The sequence below is a fragment of the Taudactylus pleione genome, unplaced genomic scaffold (assembly GCF_031769625.1).
Source record: "Taudactylus pleione unplaced genomic scaffold, aTauple2 ptg000082l, whole genome shotgun sequence".
NCBI lineage: Eukaryota > Metazoa > Chordata > Amphibia > Anura > Myobatrachidae > Taudactylus > Taudactylus pleione.
In genome coordinates, this window is record NW_028284484.1 from 2,430,265 (window position 1) to 2,446,315 (window position 16,051).

Below are 16,051 nucleotides of genomic sequence, written 5' to 3' on the forward strand. Positions count from 1 at the left end.
GCTGATACCGCTCCTACCAGATGTATTATCGGGGGTTTGGCGGTAAGCGCCCCTGTCATTATCGGCGCTGCTATCTACAAGATAGCAGCGCCGATCGCTTGGACCATGTATGAACGGTCAGATGGCCTGACCATTCGGCCCGCTGTAGCTGTCGCTATCGACAGCTACAACCTGGCGCTGCCCTAACCCCAAAGCAGAGACAGTGCCATCCCTGCTGCGGCGGCGGTTACGATATTTTACAGTCCAGTGTGTAGGTAATTATAGTATTAAGACAATGTGGGAAATGCTAAATAGCAAAAATACACACACTGGAATATAAAATGATCGCTGCAGGATAAAGTGTGCCCATATGGTGTAGTAACAGTCTAAATATAAAATGGATGTGGATTAACAGATCGTAAAAAGGTCAACAATGTTTAGATCAGGGGTTCCCAACCATGGTCCTCTAGGCACACTAAAGGTGGGTACACACCTGACAGATATATCTGCAGATGATGGCCGTTCAGTGTGTATGTACGACCATCATCTGCTTGTGCCCTCAGTTATTTTGATTTAACCATCTGTGCTCAACCATGGATATCACTAAAACCTGGACTGTTAGTGTGCATTGAGGACCGAAGTTGGGAATCACTGGTCTAGATAGACACCAAATGTTAGACAGTCAATAGGTCGACAGGGACAAAAAAGTCGAGACACTAAAGGTCGACGTGTAAGGAGGTCGACAGGAACAAATTGTCGACATGAAAATGGTCTACACGCACTTTTTTTTTTAGCCCTAATCTTCACCCTAACCCTCCCTCCTAGTGCCTAACCCTAACCGTCGGGGTAGGTGCCTGACCCTAACCATCGATTCTAGTGCCTAACCCTCTGGTAAGTGCCTAACCCTAACCCTCCCTCCTGGTGCCTTAAGCCGCATACACACTAGACACTTTTTATGGATGATAACGATATCGTTCAATGATATATAATTCATATCATTCAGTGTGTATGCAGTGAACGACCAATGATGCGCACTCCTGCGGGTCGATAACAATGTCTTTTGGCATCCGTAAATGCAGGCCAATCTGACGATATCGTCAAGAATTGCATGTTCAGAGATGAGGCAAGGTGACTTCACTGAAAGACCTATTTACAATGCAAGGGATAAATGTAACATTATACAACACCAACAAAATATTACATGTGGGTATATGAATCGGGAATTTACATGCATCAATGATACAGTATGTACAGGTACACAGATGAGGCTTTATAAAATTGCAGATAGCAAACAAAGTCATACGCCCCAGTTTCCAGGTACCTGGTAAATAGCATACAGAAATCCAGTAAGACAACATGTAATTAAATGCACTCTAGTTTAATCCTTCCACTACAAGATGTTCTTTGGTGTGATGTTTTTCATTAAAGCAGGTTGTCCATATAATGTGCAAGTGACTACACTGATTCTATAGTAGCTCTGTAGAACGTAATCGCATGGGTAAGTAAGGAGCTGTTACATGTCCCCCATAAGCAGCATTATCTGTAACTTATAGAATGTTGAGGAACAGGTAAGGAGCCAATAGAGAACATTGGGAAATGGCTATGTAAGGAGCTATTACATTACAGAACATTGGGGAACAGGTAAGTAAGAAGCTGTTACATATAGGACATTGGGCAATGTGTAAGGAATGTTCTACATATAGAAGGTCAGGGAAAAGGTAAGGAGCTGTTGCATATAGAAGGTTGGGGAACAGGTAAATAAGGAGTTGTTACACATAGATTAGGGAAAAGTCATGTATGGAGTTGTTACATATAGAACATGAATGAGTGAGGAGTTTTTACATATAGAAAGGATGGGGAACAGGTAAGGAGCAATTACATATAGAATGTCAGGGAACGGGTAAGTAATGTCGGGGAACAGGTAAGAAGCCGTTACATATAGAATGTCGGGGAACAGGTAAGTAAGGAGCTGTTACATATAGAATGTCAGGGAACAGGTAAGTAAGGAGCTGTTACATATAGAATGTCGGGGAACAGGTAAGTAAGGAGCTGTTACATATAGTTTATTGAACAGGTAAGTAAGGAGCTGTTACATATAGTTTAGGGAACAGGTAAGTAAGAAGCCGTTGCATATAGAATGTCGCGGAACAGGTAAGGAGCAGTTACATATAGAATGTCGGAGAACAGGTAAGGACCAGTTACATATAGAATGTCGGAGAACAGGTAAGGAGCAGTTACATATAGAATTTCAGGGAACAGGTAAGTAAGGAGCTGTTACATATAGTTTAGGGAACAGGTAAGAAGCTGTTACATATAGTTTAGGGAACAGGTAAGTAAGAAGCTGTTACATATAGAAATCACAGAACAGGTAAGTAAGGAGCTGTTACATATAGAATGTCAGGGAACAGGTAAGTAAGGAGCAGATCAGTAAGGAGTTGTTACATATAGTTTAGGGAACAGGTAAGTAAGCAGCTGTTACATATAGAAATCACAGAACAGGTAAGTAAGGAGCAGTTACATATAGAATGTCAGGGAACAGGTAAGTAAGGAGCAGATCAGTAAGGAGCGGTTACATATAGTTTAGGGAACAGGTAAGTAAGAAGCTGTTACATATAGAAATCACAGAACAGGTAAGTAAGGAGCAGTTACATATAGAATGTCAGGGAACAGGTAAGTAAGGAGCTGTTACATATAGTTTAGGGAACAGGTAAGTAAGAAGCTGTTACATATAGAAATCACAGAACAGGTAAGTAAGGAGCTGTTACATATAGAATGTCAGGGAACAGGTAAGTAAGAAGCAGATCAGTAAGGAGCTGTTACATATAGTTTAGGGAACAGGTAAGTAAGAAGCAGTTACATATAGAAATCACAGAACAGGTAAGTAAGGAGCAGTTACATATAGAATGTCAGGGAACAGGTAAGGAGCTGTTACATATAGTTTAGGGAACAGGTAAGTAAGAAGCTGTTACATATAGAAATCACAGAACAGGTAAGTAAGGAGCAGTTACATATAGAATGTCAGGGAACAGGTAAGTAAGGAGCAGATCAGTAAGGAGCTGTTACATATAGTTTAGGGAACAGGTAAGTAAGAAGCAGTTACATATAGAAATCACAGAACAGGTAAGTAAGGAGCAGTTACATATAGAATGTCAGGGAACAGGTAAGTAAGGAGCAGATCAGTAAGGAGTTGTTACATATAGTTTAGGGAACAGGTAAGCAAGAAGCTGTCACATATAGAAGGTTAGAGAATAGGTAAGGAGCCGTAACATGTCTCCCTTACGCTGCTTTAAGAACGTTGTGGAATAGAAATGTTGTGGAATGAGTGTCCTCAGAAACCGCAGTATATTTATATGTAATATATTTAGAACGTTACCTGTCCCCCATAAGATGTTTTATATGTAACATATATGGAACTAAAGTAGGAGGCAGCCAGTAGCGCTGTGAGTATGGACAGCGATGTACTGAGCTGCCCGAGACTGCTCACTCACCTCCCGCAGCAGATCTCTCGCTCTCTGTGGCTCCCCGGCCACTTGTATACAAGGAGGAGCCTCGGCCCGGGACATCCGGAAGGGGCAGGAAGCCGCCTGTATAACCAGGGACGGCGGGGTCGAATGAGAGAGGACCGGCTTTTGCTATAGATGGAAGTTCATCGCTCTTCCTGCCAGGCGGCTGACAAGTTCCCTCTGTGCTATCACCGGCTGGAGAAGCGCTTCCCCGGGTGTTCAGAGCGGACACAGGGCTATTCCATAATAATAGTTACAAACTGTTGGCCGTAAACGGTGGGAGGTTCTTGTATAGCGTTGGTGGTAAGGTGACTGGGTAGCAGAAAGATAGAAACCAGCTGTAATCTGGAAAATAAATAATTAAAAAAATGACCAAATGTCTCACTGACTGGACCACGACCCTCTGAGAGCTCTCTGATACCCAGGCATTACTCACTGATGCCCAGGCATTGCTGTCAGACAAGCTGAGTGAAGGAGCATGCAAGATTTTTTTTTTCAATGCAATAAAAGTGGTGCCACGTATGCTATTTTTATATGGAATGAACTTCAAAATTGTCTTTTATTTTTCACTTACATCCCCTTTACATCCACAAGAACGTGTGTACAGTATATGTATATGTGTGTATATACAATCACATGCACACACAATTAGAGATTTAAGCAGACCCCTGTGTTTTGGGATCAATAGCATTCATTTCCAGTCATTTTTGACCACCTCACAGCTTACAATATTGTGTTCCCCAATACTCGCCAAAGGCTGCAGCGAGCTGGTTGGCTAAACTAAGCGACAGAGCAGTGGAAAACACATGTTAGTTTATAAGTATATAGCACATCTCCTTGGGCCTCAGCCTGCCTTTTTGTTTGTTCCCCTATGTTTCCTTTTCTTCTCTGTACCGTTTTCTTGTGTTAAAAAGTCAATAAAAACGTTAAAAAAAAACATAGCACATACAGTATATGAAACATAGGGCCGAATTCAATTCAATGCAAAGGTGAATAGCTGCGGGAGGGAGCTCCTGATGCTATTCAATACACCGCGCTGTTTGGGCGGGCTAAAGGATTTCTTCTCGCACCCCCCTGGGGATGCGAGGAGAAATCCGACAAAAGTGGCAGGCCCGCAGCTGTTTGCCGGCTTAGCGCGGCACTAACAGCCGAGTCTTTAGTCAGAGTATGCCGGTTCTCGCGCCTAAACACCCAGGCTAAGTCGCGAGAATCGGCATTCTCTGACTTAACCAATTCCCGATAAGGCACACAGCGCGTTGTATTGAATAGCTGCGGGAGCTCCCTTCCGCGGTATTCATCTTCCCATTGAATTGAATTCGCCCCATAGTGGCACAGCAGTGGCAGACGGGATGGTAGTTTTATAAACTGTGGTCATATAAAATGTTTTAATTGATCAAGAACTAATAGCCTAAAATTAAGAGCATAGAAGAAATGGGGGGGAGGGGTAACGCTATAGCTGAGAGACACACACATGTGGTCCTCTTGGCATAACATTAGCCAGACCCAAACTTGTCAGCCTAGGGCTGGAATCCCTCAGAAAATCGGTACTCAAAAAAAAATGTCTGAAGGCGTGGGAGCAGCAGTCACATCCAATCAGCACTTCCCCATTAATTTTTGTGGAGCGTGCCGCCAGACCCTACCACACTTGTCACGGCTCTGCTCTCACCTACGTTTAAGGATAATGAATAGACCCCTAAGTCTTGAATATTTAGAGTTCATATGCTGAAAAAAATTATCAAATTCTTTTAGTGTGATGATGTAATATTGTAACTAAACAATATAGGAAACAGAAAATGAACCCTCAATCTGTGTGTTTTTTGCAGTGATAAAGCAATCATACAGACAATAATATATAGAAAACAGATAAATCCTACGTAGGCTTTGTACATATGGATGCTTATTTTAAGTGTCAAACACATATTCTTAAAGTCTATTGACTACATTTTGATTCTGAGAGAAAAAATAATAAAACAATCTTTCTGACAAGCATTCACTTTACTTTGTTTCACTGTCGACGTTGCTTTCAGAGTTCACAAATGTAAATGCTTGGGACAATATAATGGATTTCTGTTGGAGCATTTATTAGGTAAATAGGATTTGATAAGATATTTTAAATTCTCTGATAAAAGTAACAAAGTACAAAGTTTTATCATTTTAAAATGCATTGGTTTTAGAGACACAACTCTAAGGTGGGTGGAGTAAGAAATCTCTTACTAGTTCCCTCAGCATTCCAGTATTCCCTTGTCTCACCCATTCTTAAAAAGCCACCTTTCCCCTTCAATCCTCTGTTGGATCTAGAGGTGCTATTATAGTGGTCAATATGATACTAGCATCATTCGCTGGCAGAAACACTTTCCTGATCTTAGTGAAACATCCATTCTAAAAGCACTGTTGTATTCCACTCAAGTTCTCTCAGCCATAACATACCAATAAATGTATTTTAAATCTTTTATAGGGGCTCTTTGTCACCCTCTCCTTGTCATTTAATTGGGCTTGCTCCCACATCAACTTGCCCAAAATATGCTAGACCCGATTCTTCTCTTTACCACTGTCTGTGGGATTGTAATCCCATTAAAAATTTTTGGCTTCAAATCAAACAACTAGCAATTTCGGAGTTGGTTAATTTTTTGCCACTGACCCCAGAATGGGCCATTTTTGGTATTATAACAACTACCTCCATCTTCTCACCTGTAGCGAGGAAATGTATACTGCAGCAATGGATACATTCTTCTATACAATTGTTTATAGATAAACTTTTTCATGTCTTGAAATGGACTGGATGGAGACATTGTAGCATAAAGAACAATACTGATACTCCAGTCGCACAGGATATACAGTCAGGTGCATAAATATTGGGACATTGACAGAATTTTCATATTTTGGCCTCTATTCACACCACAATGGCTTTGAAATGAAACAAACAAGATGTGCTTTAACTGCAGACTTTCAGATTTCATTTGAGGGTAATTACATCCAAATCAGGTGAACGGTGTAGGAATTACAACGGTTTCTATATGTGCCTCCCACTTTCTAAGGGGCCAAAAGTAATGGGACTATCAACTCAAGCTATTTCATGGACAGGTGTGGGCTATTCCCTCGTTATTTCATTATCAATTAAGCAGGTGAAAGGTCTGGAGTTGATTCTAGGTGTGACATTTGCATTTGGAATCAGTTGCTGTTGACTCTCAATATGAGATCCAAAGACCTGTCACCATCAGTGAACCCAGCCATCATTAGGCTGAAAAATCAAAACAAACCCATCAGATAGCAAAAACATTAGGTGTGGCCAAATCAACTGTTTGGAACATTCTTAAAAAGAAAACGCACCGGAGAGCTCAGCAACACCAAAAGACCCGGAAGACCACGGAAAACAACTGTGGTGGATGACAGAAAAATTATTTCCCTGGTGAAGAAAAACCCCTTCACAACAGTTGGCCAAATCAAGAACACTCTCCAGGAGGTAGGTGTATATGTGTCAAAGTCAACATTCAAGAGAAGACTTCACAAGAGTGAATATAGAGGGTTCACCACAAGATGTAAACCATTGGTGAGCAACATAAACAGGAAGACCAGATTAGAGTTTGCCATACAACATCTAAAAAAGCCATTACAGTTCTGGAACAACATCCTATGGACAGATGAGACAAAGATCAACTTGTACCAGAGTGATGGGAAGAGAAGAGTATGGAGAAGGAAAGGAACTGCTCATGATCCAAAACATACCACCTCATCAGTGAAGCATGGTGGTGGTAGTGTCATGGCATGGGCACGTATGGCTGCCAATGGAACTGGTTCCCTTGTATTTATTGATGATGTGACTGCTGACAAAAGCAGCAGAATGAATTCTGAAGTGTTTCGGGCAATATTATATGCTCATATTCAGTCAAATGCTTCAGAACTCATTGGACGGCGCTTCACAGTGCAGATGGACAATGACCCGAAGCATACTGCAAAAGCAACCAAAGAGTTTGTTAAGGCTAAAAAGTGGAATGTTATGCAATGGCCAAGTCAATCCCCTGACATGAATCCGATTGAGCATGCATTTCACTTGATGAAGACAAAACTGATGGGAAAATGCCCCAAGAACAAGCAGGAACTAAAGACATTTGCAGTAGAGGCCTGGCAGAGCATCACCAGGGATGAAACCCAGCGTCTGGTGATGTCTATGTGTTCCGGACTTCAGGCTGTAATTGCCTGCAAAGGATTTGCAACAAAGTATTAAAAAGTGAGAGTTCGATATGGATTGTTTAGTTTGTCCTATTACTTTTGGCCCCTTAAAAAGTGGGAGGCACATATAGAAACCGTTGTAATTCCTACACCGTTCAGCTGATTTGGATGTAATTACCCTCAAATGAAATCTGAAAGTCTGCAGTTAAAGCACATCTTGTTTGTTTCATTTCAAAGCCATTGTGTTGGTGAATAGAGGCCAAAATATGAAAATTCTGTCAATGTCCCAATATTTATGGACCTGACTGTATGTGTCTCCAATATAGGGAAACAATAGATAACCCCTTTTAATGAATAATGTTATTGAGGGGGTGCTACCATGGACACATAATTGAGATTACAAAATGAAATGTCACAGGATGGTGCACTAGATTGATATAATAAAATATAACTTTTATTAAATAAATAGTAAAATACTATTATCCTCAGATTATAACATACAAAAAAGAAATAGTGAAAATTAGTTAATACAAATAGACGGTGAAAAAGAATAGAAAGTAAGTGATTTAAGATGTAGTTCTAAAAAGAACTTAAAAGCAGCGCTCCTACATATTCATACAATAATTGGTATTGTTAATAATATTCGTGGTGCGTATTCTGTTTAATATATAAATAAAGTGTTCCCACACTTCCTAAACCGCACCATACACGAATACTAATCTCTGCTGTTAGTGTTTACTCAGTGTACAATACTCTGGCAGTTGGTATGTTACACATATTTATAGAGAGTTCTGTCCGTCTGACCTTATCCCATATGATCTTTTATAGGGTTACTGTGGAGATCTCATATTGTGTCCCTGACACCTAACCTTAGTCACATCTGTTATTATACAATTAAGTGGTATTCAGTATCCCCACAGTAGTTTTTTGGAGACACTTGTACTATTAAAGTTACTTGAATATTGATGTACTATTAGTATTCTTATTGTGTATTATACATAGATGGTCCTTGTATCAAAGTGGATAGTCAAATATAGTACATATAATAAATTCTCTTATGTCCCTCTATTATATATTCATACGTGTGTTCAGCTGACCAGAGTGCTCCTGTGAGCAATATGTAAATGAGTAAGCTGTTTGGTGTCACATGCACCACTAGTATTGCGACTGTATTACTCTCACATATAAAGTAATTCACCACTCAAGGTGGAACTAGTTAACATTGTTGTGAGAAATCTGTCCATATTCGTATACACAATTAGTTTCAACAGCAGTATTTAACATAACAACATATAAATGAATGGTAGGCAGCGCCGCATGGCCAACGCGGCATTTCGCTACAGAGCTTTATCAATAAACACTATATTTATATATTAAACAGAATACGCACCACGAATATTATTAACAATACCAATTATTGTATGAATATGTAGGAGCGCTGCTTTTAAGTTCTTTTTAGAACTACATCTTAAATCACTTACTTTCTATTCTTTTTCACCGTCTATTTGTATTTTAACTAATTTTCGCTATTTCTTTTTTGTGTGTTATAATCTGAGGATAATTGTATTTTACTATTTATTTAATAAAAGTTATATTTTATTATATCAATCTATGCACCATCCTGTGACATTTCATTTGCTCTTCTTGTTGTTGCATAAAGAACAACACATTGAAAAATGATTCGCAGTTTGGGAATCTTATTGACACCTTAAACATTTCGACTATACAACAAGTTCACAGCTGTTTTTGTACAACATTATGGTATGAAATCATAATATTTCAATCTGACTCTCCTATTCAACTTGGCTGATATATTAAATTATATGTAGAGGGTACTGGGCTACGGGCAATCCCCTCTCCCCCCCTTTTTTTTATTTATTTTCTTTTTTTTTCCTTTCTTTTTTTTCTCTTCCTCTCACTCTTCCTTCTTGAGAGGATATCATTTAATGATAATTTGTTAAGAACATTTTTTGTATTACTAATATTTTTCTTTGCTTGTGTATCAATTATTGTGATTAAATCTGTTATTACGTATTTTGTAATTAATACATTCAGAACTCAAATAAAAGCAATTTGAAATAAAAAAAAAACAAGTTTGATCCTAGCACTCTTTCCAATTGCCGCCCCATTTCTCTCCCATTTGCCTCCAAACATCTTCTGAAGATTGTCTACAACTGCCTTACCATCTTTCTCCCCTCCCACTCACTGCTTGTCCCTCTCCAGAGAAACTTCCCTCACTAAAGTCAACAATGACTTCCTTGCTGCCAAATCTAGGCGTCACTCTCCTTGACCTCTGCTGCTTTTGACACTGTGGACCACCCTCTCCTATAAATCCTTTATTCCCTTGATCTACATAATACTGTCCTCTTCTGTCCTAACTCTCTGACCATTATATTGCTCTCTTCATTCATGACTCCACTTATCCCCCACTTTCTCTACAAGTAGGTATCTCCCAAGGTTCTGTTCTTGGACCTCTCCTACTCTCCCTTAATACATCATCTTTAGGTGAACTCCTCTGCTCTTTTGGCTACCAATATCCTCTGTATGTTGACTCAGATCTACCTCTCCTGACCTTTCCCCTCTTTCCTTACTCGTATCTCCAACTGTCTCTCTCGCATTTCCTCTAGGATGTCTCAGCACTTTCTTAAACTTAACATGTCTAATTCTGAGCTGATAATCTACCCACCCTCTTGCCACAATTTTGCTACCTATATATAGCACCACCATCTCCTCTAGCCCACAAGAGCACTGTTTTGGAGTTACTGTTGACTCCTCCCTTTTCTTCAAACCACATCTTTTGCAGTCCTGCAGTTTCCATCTTAGTATTATCTCCAGGATCAGACCTATTCTCACCCTAGAAACAATGAACACCCTCATCCACTCACTGTTGTTCTCCCAACTGGACTACTGTAACCTTTTATCTGGACTCCTCAACTCCCACCTCTCTCCATTCCAATATGTCTTTAATGCTGATGCCCGGCTCATCTTCCTCTCCAAACGTTCTACATCTGCCTCCCTTCTCCTACAAGCCCTACACTGGCTCCTCTTCCCCTTCAGAACCCACTTTAAACTTCTCACACTTACAGACTTTAACAAATCTCTCTTATTCACATCTCAGACCTTATCTCCCTTCACACTTCCACCTGCCCACTTATCACCACAAATGAATCCCGCCTCTCCACCCAACTGATGACTTTCTCCAATTCTCGCCTCCAAGACTTTGTCCGTGCTATTCTCTATCAGATTCTCCACCTCTCTACAAAACTTCAAACGGGCTCTCAAAACGCACTTCTTTATCAAAGCCTTCCAGCTCTCATCCTAACCCATTGCTCATTGCTCGCTGTCTCTTCTATCTGTGTCACCTGTGTCTGTCACTCCCCTTTAGACTCAAAGCTCTAACGAGCAGGGCCCTCTTCCCTTATGTGCTTTGTCTTCCCTCGCTTACACAATCATTTCCTCCTCACTGTCTACAATGGCACCTATCCCTTGAATATTATGACTGCTGATGCTGCAATTTTATAAACCATGTCCTGTAGTGTTCCTATATTGTAAGTGACTCTATTTACTAAGCCTTGGATGGAGAGATAAAGTACCTACCAACCATTCAGCTCCTAACTCATTTTTCAAGCAGCCTGTGATATGGCAGTTAGGAGCTTTGGCTAGTACTTTATCTCCATTCACTTTATCTCCATCCAAGGCTTAGTAAATAGACCCCTTTGTTTATACTGTGTTTGTCTGTGTACCTTGTAAGGTGCTCAAACGCACTGGCATGCCTGTGTTTCTTTGACCACCTCCCCATCACCACCCCCAAACGGTACTTTCTGTCAATCACTCTGCGATGGGTCTGCGTAGTCACTGCCTGATCACAGTGACTGGTTAGCGCACGAGCACTGCTATGCATGCGCAGTACGCAACAATCGGCCATCTGCGTACGCTGTTGCAGTTGTGATACAACCTGAATCAGGCCCAAAGTCCCAACATTTTTACCTTAAAATAGGAATTTTACCCTAATTTTCAGATGCTGTGAACAAAAAAGCTGCGTTAATTCCCATGTAGCGTTAATGCGGGTTAATGTGTGCATATAATTGAATACCAAATAAATTCATCAATGGAAACAGATTATCGCGACTAATTGAATTTGTGCCTTAATGTTGAGGCATTTCTATTGTATAAACATTTAATTTCCAATTTGTTTAGGTCTACTCACCAGCTCCTACATCCTCATCCAAGGCTACAGGACGTCTTTTTTTAGATGGTCCCTTCTTCCTGGCTTGGGCAGCTGCAGAAAAGTGTAAGACATCATTATTTGAAAATATTTAACTGTACTTTATGTTACCATCATTTGTGCTTAGCATGAAATTCTGATTTAAAAAAAAATACAGTGTTTGCAAATTGTGTGTTACCAGGTTGTGGCTGAGAGGGTTCCCGATCTGTGTCCTCAATATGGCCACCAAGGAGAATGTCTCAGTTCTTCCTCGTATGCGGTGAAGTCATATTGGGGAGGAGGCAGTGCCACTGGCTGCATGCAGCTCTTCCGACAGATTCTCCTTAAGCCGCCTCTTCACATCAAATTGCAGCAACTGTCGACAAGACAACCCCAGGGCTGGTGCTAGGGTGTTCAGCACCCCCCTGCAAACTATACATTCATTTTAGATGGTATTACATTTCTTTTAACAAAACATTTTTTTTGGTATAATGGGAAATGTTATCAACGTAAAACAGGGATGGCTATGGATACATGATTTGCTCCCTCATATGCAAATTTGTTTATGGACCTATGGGAGGAGGTTAACATATGGACTAATAACAGTTAACTGGATCTTAATATATTCTGTGAATTATTAAATAATGATTTTAACATAAAACTAATTTATAATATTAGTCAATTTTCTAGACTTGACGATTTATGTTGAGGAAGGAGAAATAAAGACCAAATCTTTTTGTAAACCTATGGACAGCAACTCTTATATATCCACCAGGAGTAACCATCACCCATCTTGGATAAAAAATGTAACCAAAGGACAAATACAAAGGATTTGACGGAATTGTACTGATGTAAGAGTCTTTGAGGAACAAGCTAATAACCTAAAACGGAAATTTGTATTCAAAGGATATAAGGAACTAACCATAGATGAACATATTATGGAAGTTAAGAAGATAAATAGTAAAAATTATTAGTTCCAAAGAAAAGGATAAAGTTGTATCATCTTTTATAATGTCCTATAATAGTCAACATAAAGACATGGAAAGGGTGGTAAGAAACATTGGCACCTCTTATTAAGGGATCCTGTATTAAAACCAATTATACCCCAAAAGCCTAGATTCATATACAGAAAGGCACCCAATTTGCAAAATAAAACTTCTGAAGAGTGCCATACCACCAAAAAAATCAGAAAGAATAAAAACGGTGGGTTTTCATAGATGAGGATTATGTTTAATGTGCAGAAGCCATAATACGCAACCCAGTAAAGTGGAAGAATTTAATTCAACAGTTACTAATAAATCATATAAAATAACAGAATTTATAACATGCAACACAAACAATTGTATTTACTTAGTGGAGTGTGAATGTGGCCTCCAGTATATAGGCCATACATCAAGACCTTTAAAGGAACGATGGGCAGAACACCTTCGAAAATTGAAAACATTTTAAAGAGTGCCACAGTAAAAAATGTTGATCACTAAGTAAGGTCGTAAGTATTAAACAGGTACAAAGTAATTGGCTGAAGAAAAACATCAATCACATTTTGGCACAAACAGATGAAGCGGATGTATGAAATGGGTACACTGATCCCAAAGGGATTAAATATTGAATTTGAGCTAAAATGGTTTTTATGAAGTTTTTATGTATTTATTTTTTAATGGAAATTAAATTTTATATATTTCATATGAATTTTATGAATATGAATTATTAGATATATGAATTCCACATATTTTTATCAAATATTGTTTTTTTAGAGATGGAACATCATATCAAATGAGGGATCATCTTCTCTGAGTGCTTTATTGATCTTTTTTATATATGAAGTGAAGAAATTGTTATGTATTTCTGTTAGGTATTTTGATATTTTGCATGGTGGAATACCTATGTATGATTTTACTATATGTATAGGTGCTCTGTTCAGTATAGTATGTAATAACCCCTATTAAGAATCGGAAGGGGATATCAATTCCCTGTTAAAAGCGAGGTGGAACGCATATATACTTCCCCACCCCTGGCTTACAGTTCACAGGAAGGAAGTTGACATCACTTCCGATTAACTCCAAAGCTGTCCGCGTGAGCTCTGGTGATGACGGCATCTAGTATCACCTAGCTAACGCCGGAGCTGGAAGTAGCATGCGTTCCACAGGGAATGCCCGCCGGACAGGACAGTGGATTATCAATACATCGGGAGATAAAGGTATAGACAGAGGTTTAATATAGGGAACATATGGAATGTATGAGAATTACAGGGAGTGTCTGAAGGGATTCTTTTGGTATTTATACACGTTATTGGAGTGTGGTCAGCAGGAACCTATGAGAATGGACATAAGGGTATATAAAGGAGAGAAGGCCAGTGGGGGTATACACCTTGATAAAGGCTATATAAAAGCTGAAACGCGTTGGTGGATAAGGAGGAGCGGCAATCCAGGTAGAGGTAGTGGGAGACGGCTGTGCTTACATATAACCTGAAGTGGTCCAAACACATATACCCAGGAGGTAATTGGAAAAACTTCATACATCTGAGTTTGTGTGTGAGATATCTGCACTCCCCTCAATCTGGTACGCTGCTTTGCTTGTTATTCGGTGGCAAAGATTTTAATGGATTTTGTGAATAAATAAACAATATTTCACTATATAAGATATACTTATTTTCGCTTTGTTTATATACCCTATGGAGGAAATGTGTGCTATAGAAAATTAAGGATCATCGGTGTGAGTGAATACTTTCAACAGAGGTGGAGAAATTATTCAGACTAAATTATTCAATAAGAAGCAATATTTATATTGAGAACATAGAAGACAGAAACTTTTATTCCTACCTAGAGGCCATTACACCCCGGAGGGTGCGCAAGTACTTTCTATATATGACTGTTTGAGGTGTGGGTGTTGAAGCACAAGTTTCTCTATACCATTTACACTGAGAATAATGGTGAAACACAAGCCATAAAAGTTTGGATACCAGGCAGAATGCAAATAGAGCCACTTCCGCTTCCTGGATAGATTGTGATACACCAGCCACGTCCACTTCTGGTGTTTGGAACACATGTTGTGACACCTTCCGGTTTCTGGCTCCCGTGGTGGTTGCAAACTGCGGGAAGCCACGCAGGATATGGGGAGGTACAATTTCTGGAAATGGCACCTTAAATAGCCATGAATACGAAGGCATATAGCATTCTGCACTTGAAAAAGGATCGAGGAGGATCTAAAACGCATTGTGCCTGTGCTGCTATTCTGTTTTGAAAGGACCCCCATTGGTGGACTCTGCCAGATGACACAGGCTAAGCGTGGTGGTTTGTAGTAAAACCGGCCTGGGTTGAATGGACTTCACCATATAAAAAGGGAGAAAAGGACCTCAAAAGGAGAAGGAAATATCCTTCAAGAGATCACCCACCAAATAGACAAAACAACAGATTCTTTAATAAAAAAGAGAACTTAAGAGACAGGAAAAATTGGAGACCAAATGAAGAGGAAATCTGGCGGCAGAGAAGGATAGAGAGAAAACCTAGAACCTACTTCCCAAAAGAAGAAAGATCTCAAATCCCATTAAGAAATAGATTTGATCCACTAATGAGTGAAAGAGAAGTAGAAAAATATATTTTATACTGGGACAGTTAGACACCCAGGAGGGAATAATATATAAAAAAAAAAACAACTCGAGGCAAAAGGGGAGGAAAAAGATAGAAATGTCAAACGAAGAAAAATAAATTGACTAATATAGATAATGGAGAAATACATAATAAAATCATAAATAATTGGAAAGTAATTAACCTCAGTTCATATATTCTAACTAAACAGGAATTAAATGTCCTACAGAAGGGGTTAAAATTTTCCCCAATGGCAAATATAAACCCCTTCGCAATATATATAGATTTACAAAAATACATTTGAAAACTATGTATTAAGAAATATTTAATCTCTAAAGAAGATAAAAATGAACCACCACCCCAGACAAACACCTTTGAAATGAAATTTAAGGTGAAATTTTTTCCCAAACATGTGAAGGGGAATTAAATTGAATGTTTTAGTGCTCTAGTTGAAAAAGACATAAAGAACATGTAAATGAGTCGAAAGAAGAATATCACGAAAAAGGGGAATGAAGCAAATAAATGAAAGAGAATAATAAAATCATAATAAAACCTGCAGATAAAGGGGGTGCAGTCGTGTTGATGAACTGGGAAGACTATATTGTTGAAGTAAA

At 39.3% G+C, this 16,051-nt stretch overlaps 1 protein-coding gene across 2 annotated transcripts in view; it reads right to left on the minus strand.

Annotated features, from left to right (window-relative positions):
• Nucleotides 1-11,903, minus strand: part of GPR157 (G protein-coupled receptor 157) — a 35,001-nt gene extending 23,098 nt beyond the window's left edge. Inside the window, exons 1-2 of one of the 2 annotated variants that reach the window (XM_088468226.1) lie at nt 11,857-11,903; nt 3,468-3,827 (exon numbers count right to left, since the gene is read on the minus strand). The gene's annotated coding sequence lies outside the window, so the exon portion shown is untranslated. Of the gene's footprint in view, nt 1-3,467; nt 3,879-11,856 lie in introns of those variants that run through there. The other variant, XM_088468227.1, reaches the window with a different exon arrangement.
• Between the last annotated feature and the right edge of the window lie 4,148 nt (nt 11,904-16,051).